General features: G+C 36.4%; 8 non-coding genes across 8 annotated transcripts; 5 read left to right on the forward strand and 3 right to left on the reverse strand.

Moving 5' to 3' along the window:
- Window positions 1-192: 192 nt before the first annotated feature.
- On the reverse strand, window positions 193-286 carry TRNAF-GAA (transfer RNA phenylalanine (anticodon GAA)). Its single transcript has one exon. It is a non-coding gene; the product is annotated as a tRNA-Phe (tRNA).
- Window positions 287-748: 462 nt separating this feature from the next.
- Window positions 749-843, forward strand: TRNAF-GAA (transfer RNA phenylalanine (anticodon GAA)). Its single transcript has one exon. It is a non-coding gene; the product is annotated as a tRNA-Phe (tRNA).
- A 1,241-nt stretch (window positions 844-2,084) lies between these two features.
- On the reverse strand, window positions 2,085-2,179 carry TRNAF-GAA (transfer RNA phenylalanine (anticodon GAA)). Its single transcript has one exon. It is a non-coding gene; the product is annotated as a tRNA-Phe (tRNA).
- A 472-nt stretch (window positions 2,180-2,651) lies between these two features.
- TRNAF-GAA (transfer RNA phenylalanine (anticodon GAA)) lies at window positions 2,652-2,746 on the forward strand. The gene has a single exon. It is a non-coding gene; the product is annotated as a tRNA-Phe (tRNA).
- A 1,249-nt stretch (window positions 2,747-3,995) lies between these two features.
- TRNAF-GAA (transfer RNA phenylalanine (anticodon GAA)) lies at window positions 3,996-4,090 on the reverse strand. Its single transcript has one exon. It is a non-coding gene; the product is annotated as a tRNA-Phe (tRNA).
- A 467-nt stretch (window positions 4,091-4,557) lies between these two features.
- Window positions 4,558-4,652, forward strand: TRNAF-GAA (transfer RNA phenylalanine (anticodon GAA)). The gene has a single exon. It is a non-coding gene; the product is annotated as a tRNA-Phe (tRNA).
- Window positions 4,653-4,970: 318 nt separating this feature from the next.
- TRNAF-GAA (transfer RNA phenylalanine (anticodon GAA)) lies at window positions 4,971-5,065 on the forward strand. The gene has a single exon. It is a non-coding gene; the product is annotated as a tRNA-Phe (tRNA).
- Window positions 5,066-8,434: 3,369 nt separating this feature from the next.
- Window positions 8,435-8,529, forward strand: TRNAF-GAA (transfer RNA phenylalanine (anticodon GAA)). The gene has a single exon. It is a non-coding gene; the product is annotated as a tRNA-Phe (tRNA).
- The last annotated feature ends 9,323 nt before the right edge of the window (window positions 8,530-17,852 follow it).

The raw sequence follows: 17,852 nt of genomic DNA on the forward strand, positions 1-17,852 counted from the left end.
AAAATGAAGCCCGAAAAAGAATTGTCCGCATATTGTGCTGAAAATCCCCCCCCCCCCCCAAAAAAAAAAAAAGACAACGACGATTATTTATCAGAGAATAAAAGTTCGGAGAACCGAAGTGGCGATTTCGGCGAACGGTACCGCTAGATCACCGTCTTATTAAAACTTATAAATATTCATTTTCCAAAATTCTGCCGAGACCCGGGAAAGTTCAATATTCGTATGATTTTGAACCAGGGACCTTCAGATCTTCAGTCTGACGCTCTCCCAACTGAGCTATCTCGGCATCTGAAAGCTATTTGTATAACTATGGATAATCAAGGGTGCTTTCTATTCAGAATAACATGACAAAGATGGGAGGTTTGATTATGTCATTGAAAGAAATCGTTTCCCATGGCTGTTTCTTGAGAAGAATTTCGATGACAAGGAATTTATCGATGGCAGAAGGGGTGGGGGAGTGAGGGAGGGTCGGTCGACGCTTGAGCTTACAAGCCAAAATATTTGCTTTATGCATACGGAATTGAGCAACAGCCAAAAGCAATTGCTACTTTTTAAGCATCCGACCCACTGAACTACTGTATAATATAGGCCCGATGGCTCAGTTGAATTATCTTGGTTTTGTGGGGGCGTAGGATGTGTTGAATATTAATGGCAACGACACCATGAATACAAACCCTCCAATTCATGTCCTGAACCCTGAATAGAAAGCACCCTTGATAATCCATAGGTTTACAGCATGTTTCCAGATGCCGAGATAGCTCAGTTGGGAGAGCGTCAGACTGAAGATCTGAAGGTCCCTGGTTCAAAATCATACAAAGATATGAACTGTCCCGGGTCTCGGCAGAAATTTTGTCACCATTTTTATTTCTTAAATCAAAATCTCTCAGCAATAATTTCCCTTAACGACACGACATAGTATACTTTCTATTGAAAATTCTTCCTTTTATAAGGATTTTTTTTACATTTTAGATCGACTGGGAACATATATAGGGAAATGAAGATGCCAAAATAGATGAGTTTGTTAACATTGAGAGAGCGTCAGACTGAACATCTGAAGGTTCCTGGTTCAAAACCATTAAAAGATATGAACTGTTCCGGGTGTCGGCAGATTTTCAGTTATCACTTTAACAATAAATTTCACACCATCCCATCACAAATTCAATGACAAACAGAAAGACTGCAATTTCAAAATAAAATTGATGTTGATTGAAATTGATTAGTGTTGAATTAGTCTTTATTGTATGAGGTTCATGGACAAGATTGATGCCAATGACATTATCAAAAGCTCAAAATCATGTAAACCCTGGATAGAAAGCATTATTTGTATTGATAATCCAAAGGTTTATAAGAAGTACTCAGATGCCCAAATAGTGAATCAGACTAAAGATCTGAAGGTCCCTGGTTCAAAACTTCACAAATATATTTCTGGACTTCCCGGGTCTAGCTAGGCAATTTTTTTTTACAATTGTTTTTTTCTCAATTTTATACAACCACCCCCACCCCCCCCCCCCCCCGATGAAAAGTAGCGTAGTGAATGCCTCAAATACATATCTGTCATCCCTTCATCATAATTTATTATGACAAAAATTGCCCTATCTGTACTTTATTTTTAGAGACAAGATGAGCCGTAGACAAATTTTGCATTAGCCTTGTCCCTTATATACACGTGCAGACGTCTGGCTGATAATATCACTCGAAATTGAATATCTAACATAATGTACATTGAGTGTGCTTTCCAGTGAGTGGATGTCGGGAGGTGTTTTTTTAGCGCTTAGCGCATATATACAAGATATTTTTCGTCCAAAAAGAGAACTATTCAATATAAAGCCTAGAAAATTCGCCTGAGTAAAAAGTAGAAATATCATAAATAATAGATGAACCCTCAATAATTATTGTGTGAATCGTGAGAAATTGAAGCCCGAAACGGATTTGTCCGCATATTGTGCTACACATTTGAGAAAAACAGCGACAATTATTTATCAGAGAATAAAAGTACGACGGGGAACCGAAGTGGCGATTTTGGCTAATGATGCCGCTTTAATAGCGTTCTATTAAACCTTATAAATATTCATTTTCCAATATTCTGCCGAGAACCGGGAAAGTTCATATCTTCTTATGATTTTGAACCAGGGACCTTCAGATCTTCAGTCTGACGCTCTCCCAACTGAGCTATCTCGGCATCTGAAAGCTATTTGTATAACTATGGATTATTAAGGGTGATTTCTATTCAGAATAACATCATATGGATGGGAGGTTTGATTATGTCATTAAAAAAAATCGTTTTCCATGGCTGTATCTTGAGAAGAATTTCGATGACGAGGAATTTATCAATGGCAGAATGTGGAGGGAGTGAGGGAGGGTCGAAGCTTGAGCTTACAAGCCAAAATATTTGCTTTATGCATACGGAATTGAGCAACAGCCAAATAAAAGCCTAGCAAAAGCTATTGCTACTTTTTAAGCATCTGACCCACTGAACTACTGTATAATAAAGACCCGATGGCTCGTTTTAATTATCTTGGTTTTGTGGGGGCGTAGGGAGTGTTGAATATTAATGGCAACGACACCATCAATACAAACCCTCTTATTCACGTCCTGAACCCTGAATAGAAAGCCTCCTTGATAATCCATACGTTTACAGGATGTTTCCAGATGCCGAGATAGCTCAGTTGGGAGAGCGTCAGACTGAAGATCTGAAGGTCCCTGGTTCAAAATCATACAAAGATATGAACTGTCCCGGGTCTCGGCAGAAGTTTTGTCACCATCTTTATTTCTTAAATCAAAATCTATCAGCCGAAATTTCACTTAACGACACGACATAGTATACTTGAAAATTCTTCCCTTTATAAGGATTTTTTTTTACATTTTAGATCGACTGGGAACATTTATAGGGAAATGAAGATGCCAAAATAGATGAGTTTGTTAACATTGAGAGAGCGTCAGACTAAAGATCTGAAGGTCCCTGGTTCAAAACCATACACAGATATGAACTGTCCCGGTGTCGGCAGATTTTTAGTTATCACTTTAACAATACATTTCACACCATCCCATCACAAAGTCAATGACAAACAGAAGGACTGCATTTTCAAAATAAAATTGATGTTTATTGAAATTGATTAGTGTTGAGTTAGTCTTTATTGTATGAGGTTCATGGACAAGATTGATGCCAATGACATTATCAAAAGCTCAAATTCATGTAAACCCTGGATAGAAAGCATCATTTGTATTGATAATTCAAAGGTTTATAAGAAGTTCTCAGATGCCGAGATAGTGCATCAGACTGAAGATCTGAAGGTCCCTGGTTCAAAACTTCACAAATATGATTCTGGACTTCCCGGGTCTAGCTAGACAATTTTTTTTACAATTGCTTTTTACCCAATTTTATACAACCACCCCTCCCCCCAAAAAAATGAAAAGTAGCGTCGTGAATGCCTCTAATACATATCTGTCATCCCTTCATCATAATTTATTATGACAAAAAATTGCCCTGTCTATACTTTACTATCTAATTTATTTTTAGAGACAAGATGAGCCGTAGACAATTTTTGCAGTAGCCTTGTCCCTTATATACTCTTGCAGACGTCTGGTTGATAATCATTCGTAATTGAATATCTAACATACATTGAATATGCTTTCCATTAAGTGGATGTCGGGAGGTGTTCTTTTTAGCGCTTAGCGCATATATACAAGATATTTTTAGTCCAAAAAGAGAACTATTCAGTACAAAGCCCAGAGAATTCGCCAGAGTAAAAAGTAAAAATATGATAAATAAGAGATGAACCCTCAATAATTATTGTGTGAATCGTGAGAAAATGAAGCCCGAAACGGAATCGTCCGCATATTGTGCTGAAAATTTGCGTCCCCCCAAAAAAAAAAAAGACAGCGACGATTATTTATCAGAGAATAAAAGTACGGGGAACCGCAGTGGTGATTTCGGCGAACGGTGCCGCTTTAATACCGTCTTATTAAAACTTATGAATATTCATTTTCCAAAATTCTGCCGAGACCCGGGAAAGTTCATATCTTCGTATGATTTTGAACCATGGACCTTCAGATCTTCAGTCTAACGCTCTCCCAACTGAGCTATCTCGGCATCTGAAAGCTATTTGTATAACTATGGATTATCAAGGGTGCTTTCTATTCAGAATAACATGATAGGGATGGGAGGTTGATTATGTCATTGAAAGAAATCGTTTCCCATGGCTGTATCTTGAGAAGAATTTCGATGACGAGGAATTTATCGATGGCAGAAGGGGTGGGGGAGTGAGGGAGGGGCAACGCTTGAGCTTACAAGCCAAAATATTTGCTTCATGCATACGGAATTGAGCAACAGCCAAATAAAAACCTAGCAAAAGCAATCGCTGCTTTTTAAGCATCTGACCCACTGAACTAGAATAAAGGCCCGATGGCTCGTTTGAATTATTTTGGTTTTGTGTGGGCGTAGGGAGTGTTGAATATTAATGGCAACGACATCATCAATACAAATCATGCAATTCATGTCCTGAGCCGTGAATAGAAAGCCTCCTTGATAATCCATTGGTTTACAGGATGTTTCCAGATGCCGAGATAGCTCAGTTGGGAGAGCGTCAGACTGAAGATCTGAAGGTCCCTGGTTCAAAATCATACAAAGATATGAACTGTCCCGGGTCTCGGCAGAAATTTTGTCACCATTTTTATTTCTTAAATCAAAATCTCTCAGCAAGAATTTCCCTTAACGACACGACATAGTATACTTTCTATTGAAAATTCTTCCTTTTATAAGGATTTTTTTTTACATTTTAGATCGACTGGGAACATATATAGGGAAATGAAAATGTCAAAATAGATGAGTTTGTTAACATTTATGTGGGGGCGTAGGGAGTGTTGAATATTAATGGCAACGACACCATCAATACAAACCCTCCAATTCATGTCCTGAACCGTGAATAGAAAGCTTCCTTGATAATCCATAGGTTTACAGGATGTTTCCAGATGCCGAGATAGCTCAGTTGGGAGAGCGTCAGACTGAAGATCTGAAGGTCCCTGGTTCAAAATCATACAAAGATATGAACTGTCCCGGGTCTCGGCAGAAATTTTGTCACCATTTTTATTTCTTAAATCAAAATCTCTCAGCCGAAATTTCACTTAACGACACGACTTAGCATACTTTCTATTAAAAATTCTTCCTTTTATAAGGATTTTTTTTAAATTGAAGATCGACTGGGAATATATAGGGAAATTGAGATGCCAAAATACATTAGTTTGTTAACATTGAAAATTGCTATTTAGGTATAAAACATGACCCCCAATTATTCACTCGTGAGTGGTAGGCGCATCGGGCTGATGAAAGGGATACACGTTCGTTTTTCTGTTCTTTTTTCTCAAGCGGCATTAGAAAAGCTATTACTATGGGATAGGGGAGGAGGTTACCGGGTCTTTATTGAAATGGTTAATATTCTTGGAAAAGCCTGATTTTAATGACATCACCAAATCCTCCATCCATCTTAAATAAAAAGCATCTAGTTATACAAATGGTTGTCAGATGCCGAGATAGCTCACTCAGGAGAGTGGACTGAAGATCTGAAGGTCCCTGGTTCAAAACCATACAGAGATATGAACTGTCCCGGGTCTCGGCAGATTTTTAGTTATCATTTTTTATTTGAATATGAATTTCTTACCACCCCATCACAAATTATAGCAAAGCAGTGAAACTGCAATTTCAAAGTAAAATTGATGATGAAAGTACATTATGCTTATGTATAACTGTTATACCTTCATCATTTTACAGCAAAAATAAATCTAATTGTCTATTTGATAGAAATGCTATGTGATAATAAGACAAACTTTAAAATCTTATAATTTTCTTATTTTAAATCCGAATGGGGGAAATTTACAGCATTAGGCCTGTCTTAATTGTTTGATTCCTCTTTTTCTTATTCAAATCAACATCTTCTGTGGTGGATCGCTTGGCCTTTAAGAACTTACCTTCCCAAAGCTTCATAGCACCAGGTGTAAGGTTCAAAGTAGATCCGAGTTTCCGGCACAAAACTCAAGCATTTCGTTAAAATGATTGGTGTTGACCTAGGCGTACACCAAAGCATCACCCGAATCTGGTTTCTTTTCAGAATCCTTGGCCTTGGTTTCGATTTCAAAGGGCAGCAAATTTGACTTTGATGGCGGACGCTGCTGATCAGCCATGCCTTTGCCAAACGCCAACGTTATAAATACGTTTATTGATTTCAACCAAAGTATAGTATAAATCTCTGAGAGGCTTGTTTAAGAAGCAAAATTTGAGGATAAGTCGCGGAAAACAACAGACTTACCCTCAAGAACGATAGAGAGGGAAATGCCAAAGAATAGGTGAGGAGGGTTTATCAACGAAGATCGACAGACATTCGCAGTTTGTTTGGACTTATTATTTTGTGTGCAAGGAAATCATGGAACCAATGAAATAAGGAAGAAATAATCAATATTTGTAGTTTGGAACCTTGGAAGTTCTGTGTTTGCCAATACCAGAGTTATCTTATTGCAGTGTTTATGTTTGCCTATGTCAGTATTACTTATTGCACATAACGTGTTTGTTTGTATAGATTTGATGTCTTTGCCATGCAGACTGCGACTTTCTGGTAATAAAAATCAACTTATTTTTTTTTTTTTTTTTGGGGGGGAGAGGTGTCTTCTTCCTGAGTCGAAAACTTTGTAGCACGTCTTAACAAACTAAGGCATGACAATATTGTTGTATTTGTTACAAAACTTCATCACACGATATTACAGTATCTATCACAATTATACCTAAATGTAATGTTAAAGTTACTGATAACAAAGGCAAATAAAAAATATATATACCCACTCAACTGGACCCCTTAAAATTGAAATTGAGGCACATCGATGCAGACGTCGTGTTCGTGTACTATTATCCAAATAGGGGTGGATTGTATTTTGGACCCTTAATTTGGGGTTTTATTATATGTTTTTATTGTATTGTCTCATACAATAACAATATAGGTCTCGTAAGCAAATTATACAATCATCGAAGCAAGTATCACAGAATTATACAATTGAAAAAACGATCATTGAGAATGAAAAATATAAAATGACGAGGCTTGTCTCTAATATAGATTGAAATTCATTAGAATTTCTAGAATGATGATAAGAGAGAAAAACAAATTAAGATAAATATGACATGTGGAGTGGGTCCACCAATCATTTAGATCGATCACTGATTGCCTCCATAATATTTGTCTCAACCAAAAGTAGGAGGGAGTTATTGAATGGAACGTTGAATGTGGGATATCAACACCAAATGTGCATATGTAATTGGTACATTGGTAATTTTTGTATAGAGATAGATGTGACCCAACGCTCGCTTAAAGGGATGCTCCTGGCTGAAATATTTATATCTAAATAAATTGAGCAAAATTCACATAGCAAAATGCTGAAAATTTCATCAAAATCTGATAACAAATAACGAAGTAATTGAATTTTAAAGATTAGCAATACATTGTGAAAAAAAGTTATATGCACGTCGTCATGAATATTCATTAGATGGGTTGATGATTTCACATCCCCACTTTCTTTTTTCTTACGTTATTACATAAAATCATAATGGTTTCATTTTCTTCATAGATGTGTGAATGATATCTCCCATGTAATGAAAGAAGTTGCAGCAATGAATATCTAATGCACTTAATCAGCTGTTATTCCATTATTTATGGTTCTTGAAGGAAAATGAATAAACCTAGTTTCATATGATACAATACAAAAGAATAAGTGGGGATATGACATCATCGGTTTGCTCATATTTATGAAAACATGCCTAGAAATGTTTCACCGGAATAGTGCAAATCTTTAAATGCCATAACTTTGTTATTCCTTGTCCGATTTTGATCAAATTTTCAATTTTTTTGTTTCTCTGATTTTGTTCAAATCATATTATTTTCAGCCTGGAGTTTATGGATGATCAATAGGGGAGTGTCTGCGACGTCTCATTGACGCATTAAGTGTGGTAAGTGATTGGCTATTTTCACCTCATCATATAATTAATCACTCATTCTTATTTATCTTCTCCCTTTTTGCACATGTGTGCACGTCTGTCTACATCTAATTGGAATTCGAAACAGAATGAAATGAAAAGTGACGTCTCTGACGCCAATATATCCTTGTTACAAACATTCAGCCATGGAAAACGATTTCTTTAAATGACTTCATCAAAACCCCTCAACCATGTCGTGTAATCCTGATTAATATCTTGGTCACATTTGTTCTACGGCGGCCGTACGGCGAGTCGAAAACAGCCGTTTTAACATTTGTTGTACCAACTACATATAGGTGGTTTGAATTAAAATGAATAAAACGGCTGTTTTCGACTCGCCGTACGGCCGCCGTAGAACAAATGTGACCAAGGTATAAGCACCATTGAACAGTTGAACCGCCCGGACGGTGAGTGAAGCTCTCAGATGCCGAGATAGCTCAGTTGGGAGAGCGTCAGACTGAAGATCTGAAGGTCCCTGGTTCAAAACCTTACTAAGTTATGAACTGTCCCGGGTCTCGGCAGATATTTTATAATAATTTTTTTTTTACAAAATGTCACACGATCCCCTCCCGAATTCAATAACGCGCTAAAGGACTTGAACTTTCGAAGTAAAATTAATGACGTACATATATAAGTTAGGCCTATAGACACAGGGCCGTAGCTAGAGGGGGGGGGGGTATTCATGGCAGTCGGCAAAATCATGTACCAGTTGGCAAAATGGAGGATAGGGGAGAAAAAGAAAGAGGGAAAGAAAGGAAGAAAAAAAAGAAAGGAGAGAAGGGAGAGAGAAAGAAAGAAAGAAAGAAAGAAAGAAAGAAAGAAAGAAAGAAAGAAAGAAAGAAAGAAAGAAAGAAAGAAAGAAAGAAAGAAAGAAAGAAAGAAAGAAAGAAAGAAAGAAAGAAAGAAAGAAAGAAAGAAAGAAAAAAAGAAAGAAAGAAAGAAAGAAAGAAAGAAAGAAAGAAAGAAAGAAAGAAAGAAAGAAAGAAAGAAAGAAAGAAAGAAAGAAAAAAAAAAGGAAAGAAAAATAGAGGTATCAACTTCGAAGAAGGTTACGACTTATGGAGTAAAGACAACCAGTTGGCAAATCCAAGTCCATGTAGCCAGGCTTAGAGACCTACTAGTCAGCAAAATACATAGCAGATGGAGCTATACTAACGCACAAAGTAAGCCCCCGGTCCTCCCCTAATATAAACAAGCTTGTGAGTTTGCAAATTATACCACAATTATTGACGATTTAACAAACACATTCGTTTTGTAAAATTAGAGGCAAGACAAAGTGATGTACAAGTACTGCCCCGTTTCAGAACTGAAAAGAACAGAACTCTGCAGTTGGCAAATTCATGAAGACAAGTGTACAACTTGTAGACTTGTCTACAAGTTTGCAGTTGGCAAAAAACACAAGTTATTATTGTTTTGTGTAGTGATATATGCTTTTTTCATGAATATATACTTGAAGTAACTGCCCCCTTTTAAGGCCTTAATATAAAACATTTTCAGTCTGTGTTTACGTTTGCATTGGTGTGGACCGATATAGGTACCGGGCTGGTGTTAAATCAACACCGGCGTTTTTTTTTGCAGTGCACAAATTCTTAAAGACAGTCCTTAAAATGTCCCTTTTTCTGATCTAATTATAACAAATTTTCAGCTCGCGTTTCGCGCTTGCATCACTTGATTAGTGAAATAGTAAATTCCTACAAACAAGCCATAGAATGCCCCTCTTCAGGTCTAAATTTCAAAAATTGTCAACTCGCGCTTCTGGGCCGCAATATTTCATTAGTGAAATACGTATCATGTTCATGATTACAATGACCACAAAAAGTGCTTCATGTGCTTAGTTGTAATTATAACAAAATCAGCAAGCGCTTGGCGCTCGCATTAGATGACTATGATGAGATACGTACGCACTTCATGAATTCCAAAAGATAGTCCTTAAAATGTCCCTTTTTATGGTCAAGTTATATAAAAAATTTCCGCTCGCGCTTCGCGCTCGCATTGTTTGTTTTGTGAGACAGGTACATATCATGATTACAAAACTTTGCTTATAATGTCCCTATTTAGGAATGAATATCAAACATTTTCAGCTCGCGCTTCGCGCTCGCATTATTTGATCACTAAGATACATATCCGTTTAATTGCATAGTCCTTAAAGGAGAATGAAACCCTTGAAACCAGCTGAATCCATATCAAAGAGAAAAATCAAAGAAACATATTGTTGAAAGTTTGAGGAAGATCGAATGAATAATAAGAAAGTTATGAGCATTTGAATATTGAGATCACTAATGCCATGTAGATCCTCCCATTGGCAATGCGACCAAGATCTGTGATGTCACACACGTACAACTCCCTCATTACTTTAGTACTTATTTCACTTATATTCTCATTTTTATAGAGTCTATCACAAGGTGAGGTGCTCTCTTTATGAAAGGACAAGTACAGAGGTTTCACAACATTATATCATTGATGAATCGTTTGTCATATGATTAGAATGAGCAAAAAGAGATGTTTTGGGGTATATTTTCAGTGTCCAAAAGGGGAGAGTTGTTCATCTGTGACATCATAGATCTTGGTCGCATTGCCAATGGGAGGATCTCCATAGCATTAGTGATCTCGACATTCAAATGCTCATAACTCTTATATTGCTAGTCCTATTTTACTCAAACTTTTGTTGATCTTATTCTTTGATTTTTCTGCTTTCACAAAAGCTAACTTGCTCCAAGAGTTTCATTCTCCTTTAAAGTGTCTCTATTAGGTCAGTATACCTGGCAATTGAACGCGCTTCGCGCGCCCACTTAATGACTCAAAATTTTTGCTGCCCCCCCCCCCCCAATGCCGCGACCCACGGCACGCCACTGTTAGCAGTAGCACTCTTGAAATTTTAGTTGAGTGTCTTGCACAGAAGGTCAATTAAATATTAAAAAATCTTTGATTTTGATATTATTAATGCATAGGGTATATAATTATACTGCAAGTTAGCAACTACGGCACACTAGCCTTTCTATTTTGATCCAAAATGTTTATTTTCACAGTGCAAATATCTTTGTATATCTTTGTATAATTTACCTTAAAGTATTCACCAAATGCCACTAGTTTAATTCTAAAAATTCAAAATCTTTTGGCATGTGATTATTGTAGGGGGGGCACATCCCCCATCAGACTCCCCCTGTGCTCACGTTGGTGCGATCACGCCAAATTTAGTTGGCAAATTTAGCTGGTACACCCCCCCCCCCCAACAAAATGCTTCTGGCTACGGCCCTGTATAGACATAATTGCCACCCCTTTATATCACAGCAAAATGCATGTTATTGGCAACCAACAAAAGGCTGTGATACACAGCATAGTGTGCTACGTGCCCTATATCATGTAGTGAGTGGATGTAGGGAGGGATCCCTCCCTATATAGCACGAAGCGGATTATTTATATCTATCATAAGTGTCTTTCTCGTCGCCAATTTCACAACTTTGAGAGGTTCAAGCAACTATAAATAACACCATGGATAATTTCCTATCTCACAACCTCATTTAGATGAGAAATAGATCCCTTATCATGAGAAAAGAAACAACTAAGTGGCGATTGTTCGATATATTTTTTATTTTGTTGCTCATTTTTTGGTGTTTACAACATTTTTCATAAACAAACATTTGGACAAGGAGTTACATAACTAAAATTTGAAATCAAGACAATGAACAAATATTTGTTGATATAGATTATCAATTTCCTTCAGCAAGAAACTGATCCACAGTGTGCTGCACTCAACCCAGGTGAGGTAAATGGGTACCGGTAGGAATTAATTCCTTAAAAAGCTGTGTGCGCTATGAACGCCTAGCATAGCCGGGTAATATAGGAGCGCCTTGAGCACCTAACAAGGTGGATATGTGCGCAATATAAATACCCTATATTATTATTATCAAATGTATCATAAATGAATTTAAGTGGTATATTCTGTTGTACAATGAATAAGATGGTTGTAAGGATTGTCACAAAAAGTGAAGCTTGAAAGCGTGACAACCTTGGAAATAGCCAAAATGAATAAATCCATTGTTGCCTTTTCAAAAGGCAACGATGACGTCGTACGTGAAAAAGCACTCTTTCTGCACAGAAATTCCCCTCTTATTGCGCGGAGCGCATACCCTATTTCTGTATGTGTATTCTCGTCGAAAAAAATCACTGTGCAATGAACAACGGAGGTTTACGTTAACATTGATGATATATATAACACATATTTTTTTTGGACAAAAATAAAGAAATTTGAACCGCTAATTTTGTATCATGGGGAAATAAAAATAGAAGACGCCATTTTCGGTCTTTTTTAAAAGAGCAACAATTTAATTTGCTTGAAATTGAAACTTTTCGACGCATTTTTTTTAGGAAAGGGGGTACAAACGACATTCCTATGAAATCCTTTTTCTCAGACTTCTCAAGATATGAGAGAGATTTATTTAAATGACGTCATCAAAACCTTCCATCCATAAAGCTCTCTTCATAATACATTTGACATACAAGAGGATTTAAGATGCCGAGATAGCTCAGTTGGGAGAGCGTCAGACTGAAGGTCCCTGGTTCAATACTTTGCAAAAGTTAGAACTGTCCCGGGTCTCGGCAGAATTTTAGCTATCATTTTTGAAAAATTATTATTATTTCACCCGATCACAAAATAAACATGGCAATTGATTGAACTTGCACTTTCATAGTAAAAATTATAATACAATAATCATTTCTGAATGGTAAACAATGCCTAATAATAGCCAATAATAGAGATGTGCGGGCTCAAAAATGAAAAAAAAAAGCGAAATGAAAATTATTTTATTTGAGTTGTAATCGTTTATTTAAATAAATTTCTTTCCTCATGCATGTTGGTCTAATAGCGCCCAATAGCTTGCCGTCAAATGTTTGAGATTATAGTATTTCATTTTATGATGCACAGAATATTTCAATAAACGAACGTTCGTTGTTTATACATTCTTGTATAGACACAACGAACAACACACGAATGTTTTACGTGTATCACATAACGTTTCACTCTTTGGAATCGTGCCTGGAAACCTGCAGAAGGATTCTACCGATCCTTGGCAATATGCCATTCTTTCAAGTAAGTTCTTACGTCTCTTCGTCGATGTTTGGAGTCCTGCTGCTACCCGAGGTCGTCGTCCAGTGCGATATCGAGTACAGTACAAGAGCTGTTGCTTTGGTCCTGGGTCTACGAAGTATGATAATGTACTTCACTGGAGAGTTGTACACCGTCTTTTGGCGGGAAATGTCAGAGAGAAAATCTTAGTTTTCGAGAAAAAAAAATTCTGCCCTACAATAAAGGGCGGATGGGGGAGCAGAATTTTTGTCGATTTGTTTTTCTAAGGAAAGGAGCTGGCACAATTGACTGTTTTTGACAAAACAATACTATAGCAATGAATATCTTACATTTTCACTTTACTTACACAATGTGCGCTCGATTAATATTAGTTCTTTCGGGCTCTTTCAGGACATACATGTCGTATCGAAAAATAAAGTTTTGGGCTGTCGCAATTCTTCGTTTTACGAGATAAAACAATACATAACGATTGCCCTTCTGTCCGCGTATGTGCGTGTGTATTTAGCAGTCAGCTACTCATTAACATGATTGTGCTCTTGTGGGAAAAGGGTTCACCAAAGGGTTCTTTACGTGTTCAAGGAACTTATTTTTTTACATATAGAAAGTGGCTATTTTTAACGTAACTTAAACCTTATAGGGAACCTTGGAGGTTCCAAATATGGAACAAATATTGAACCCTATAATAGAGCCCTATTCTCTCTATAGGAATACGACGTTGTACGCAGACATCATTTCGCGAATTTAATTCAATTCCGCCGTTTTAGATATATGTATTTCAATTTGATTATACACGATAAATATATGCTGTATACCTCTTACTAATATTCAGTGGCGTAGCTACGGGGGGGCCTGGGGGGGGCACGTGCCCCCCTGAGATTTGGTGTGCCCCCCAGGTGCCCCCCCTGAAAAAATTGGCAGAGCAAAAAAAAAGAAAAAAGGGAGAAAGAAGAAAAGAAAAAAGGAAAAGAAGAAGAAAGACAGAAGAAAAAAAAGAAGAGGAAAATAAGAGAAGGAAGACGAGTGAATGAAATAATGTGAGGGGAAGACTTGCAAAAAAAAACCAAATCTTTCATGTTACTATATAAAATTTTTGCTTGCGCTTCGCGCCAGAATTGCCTGTTCGATGAAATTCATATCTTGCTCAATAGGCTGATATGGAGCAAGTTTTTAAGTTAATATACAAAACATATTTTAGCTCGGACATCGAGCTTTCATTATTATTCTGTTCTGTAAAATGCTCTGTAAAATGTCCGTTTTATGGTCTACAAATCAGCATTTTAAGCTCACGCTGCGTGGTCACATTGTTTGATTTGCCAAGTTCATATTGTCTATTGGTTTCCATAATGTTCCATTAAACAAATGTATTCAGAATGCCCAGGTCTAAATCTAAAACATGCGCGATAGCCTGCATGTTCTTTATTTAAAATGTACTTAGATTATCCAGTTTCACATCAGAATATCAATAATTGTCTGCTCACGCTTCACGATCGCATTATTAATGATACCCGATTAACTATATCCTATTCATGATTTACAAAATATAAATAGAGTGTCCCGCTTGTAGGTCTAAAATCTCAATTTTCTTCCCCTCGCGCTTCGCGCTCGCATCAATTGTTTAGTTACATACCTATCCCATTTATTAATACAAAAAGTGCTTAGAATGACCATTTTTTTTAGGTCGCAATGTCAAAAAAGTTTGCTCGCGCTTCGCGCTCGCATTATTGAAATATACATGTCTACGTGGGTAACTGTAAGCAGTCCTTAACAGGTCCCTTTTCGATAATGCTAGAACAGTTAATAAAAATTTCTGCTCGCGCTTGGCGTTCGCAGTAACCATCTAGTTACATACGAATCTTGTTCAGGATCACACATTACATTGCCCAGAATATTAAATTTTCAGGACAAAATACATGAAAGTAAAAAAAAAAATCGCTCGCGCTTCGCGCTCGCACTTTTTATAAGGCTTATGAGATTATTTCATGTTTTTGTTGTTTTATAAGAATAAAACTATAAGAAGTGACTGATCGGGGAAAATATAGGTGAAGATAATTTCGGGCCCCGTCCCCTATTGGCGAAATTCGGATCCGCCCTTGTGACACATACACACACACACCGGAAAAAATGGTGCCCCCCCCCCTGAAAAAGCAAGGACCCCCCAGTGCCCCCCCAGGAAAAAAACCCTAGCTACGCCACTGCTAATATTCGGTCAGAAGCACTTTTTTTTCTCTTTCGACGTGGTGAATTCTTCCCTTGCAGTTAATAAGTCAGTTTTTAGGTTTGTTGTGCACCTCCATATCTCAGAAGAATAGTTACTTACCGTCATACCATTTAGACTATATAACTCGACATGTTTTTATACCAATCAATAATTACACCTGCCTCAACCCAAAACTTAAAACAAAAACGTTCTTTTTTCTTATACTGCAACCAAACTTTTCAACTCCCTATTCAAACTTTAATATCCCCTTCAATCCAAATCGTTAAAAAAACGCCTTTCATATGCAATACCAGACACATTGAACATAATTGTCTATATTATGTAACCATCCAAAATTAATGACCAGTCTTGTCATGTTATTTTGTTGTTGTTCTTGTTGTTACTTAATTGTGATGATTTTGTCAATCATATTTTGTCTTAGTTTGTTTTTATATATTATTTTTCATGTTTTATACTCATTTCCTATATGACTTTTTTCCTATGAAACCTATATGTCATTATTTATTTTCATACACTGTTTTATTCATTTTATGTCATGATTATTATATGTGTTCATTTTGACATACCTCCCTTGGTAAATTAGGCCAATTGGATTGAACGGGACAGCCCCGTCTCTTTGAAGAAAACGTGAATAAATAAATCAATAATATCATGCTTTTCAGAAAAGGGGTGCGTGCATGCAGCCTTGCACTTATCATCCATATTTAAATCATTATTACGATTATTGGTGTATGTTGCTTTGCCAAAGGGGACGATACGTTAGAATGACCCTTTTCACGTTTCATACGTGAAGAGGATCATTCTGAATAGCTGGTTTTTTTTTTGTTTAAAAAAGGGTGATTGTAGAGGTGGTGGGATGCATTATATTATTGACACGCATGTTGACTAATAATCTGTTGAACTTCTCAAAAACTAGGGTAGGGTAAACAAAAAGTAGGGTAATAAATTTTATTTATTTTATCTGTTTATTGGTAGGCATTTTGAATACAGTTCAGCACTTTCCGGGGAGGTCAATATACTATGACAAAGTAAATCAAATAATAATGCGAATACAGTTACAGTATAAATTTCACAAAAAGTATAGATAGATGAAATCACTTTTCTGAATATAAAGTGAAATCTATTTGATTTTTGCATGAAAGAGTTCCAAATATTAATTTGCTAACCCGGTTGCTATCTCGGTACGCTTTTGAGAAATTCAACCTCATGCTCCTCGTCTGACCCCAAAATGGTGTGTAATTACGCCAATGATACAAAGCTATAATGGTTAAATTGTATAAAAAAAGGAGAAAAAAAAATCTACTTGCAAGATAAATCAAATAATGGAATAGTGCCCCTCCACCTAAATAAACTTTGTCAAGCAAGGGATGCAAAGAAAAAGGAAATCATTTCTCAAAATTAAATTTAAAATCTATCACAAAAAATTTAATACGTGTTGCTGCCGCTTACTTCTAGCTGTACTGAGCGGTGTCCCTACAATTTCTCCGCCGACATTATTGCTACACAAAATGCGTCAAATACTAAAATAAAATTTGGGTGTGGACCATTGATATTTATTCAGGCCTGTCTCTTTCTTTCTTTATCAAGTTATTTATTTCATTATGTATAGTTATGCAAACTGACAATGGGTAGCATATTAATTGCGTAACATAATAAAACTGCTTTCCACAATGACCCTGTTCGCAATCGACATCCAATTTGTTATCATCAAATCAGTAGATTGTACATAATAACACAAAACGAATTTGAATGCATTAACCCATTGTTCCTTTCTTAAAAATTAATCAAACAAAATGCTTTCTAATCAAAACAATGAAAAGTTATAAATTGGTTTGAATTCCTAGCAATCTTAAAATACATAGTAAAACACGCTGTTTGATACTTTATACAACGATGTGATATGTGTTTTAGATGTTAAACAACCGTGCCTGATTTATTGACGATTAAATATGTTTCAAATTTTAGACACTTCTTTAAACTGTTACTCAAGTACTCTGAAGTCAATGTTTTAAAGTGTTGTATATATATATAAAAATCGAACTGCGTTTTTACTATATAAAGATATTTTCTTAAAATCAAAATAAAGGATAGAAACAAAATCACATTATTATTAATTTGTTATACCACACCTAAGATATTTTGTTTGCATACACCAAGATTTTTCTCAAAAGAAACTGAGAATAATGCTCGGAATTGAATGGAACATCGGGCAAAAATAAATTTAAATATGGGGTGGCTGGAAGCAAGTTTTCTGGAAATTGGCTATTTAAAGTTTGAAAAGTCTTAATACACGTTCTATGGCGATTCTGAAGATGACAATGCCGGTTAAAAGGGCGGCTTTATAGTAGTACAAATGTTTACATGGAATCAATATATCCTCCTTTGTTTCTGCATGGATATAAACATGACGAGACCTATTATAATAATAATATTCCGCATTTATATAGCGCTTAACACATCGGAACGACGTCTCTAAGCGCTTTACAGATATATTATTACCCCGGTCATCGGATCCTTGCATGCCCGCATACAATGTATGCACC

Source organism: Lytechinus pictus, chromosome 1, assembly GCF_037042905.1.
Source record: "Lytechinus pictus isolate F3 Inbred chromosome 1, Lp3.0, whole genome shotgun sequence".
Lineage (NCBI taxonomy): Eukaryota > Metazoa > Echinodermata > Echinoidea > Temnopleuroida > Toxopneustidae > Lytechinus > Lytechinus pictus.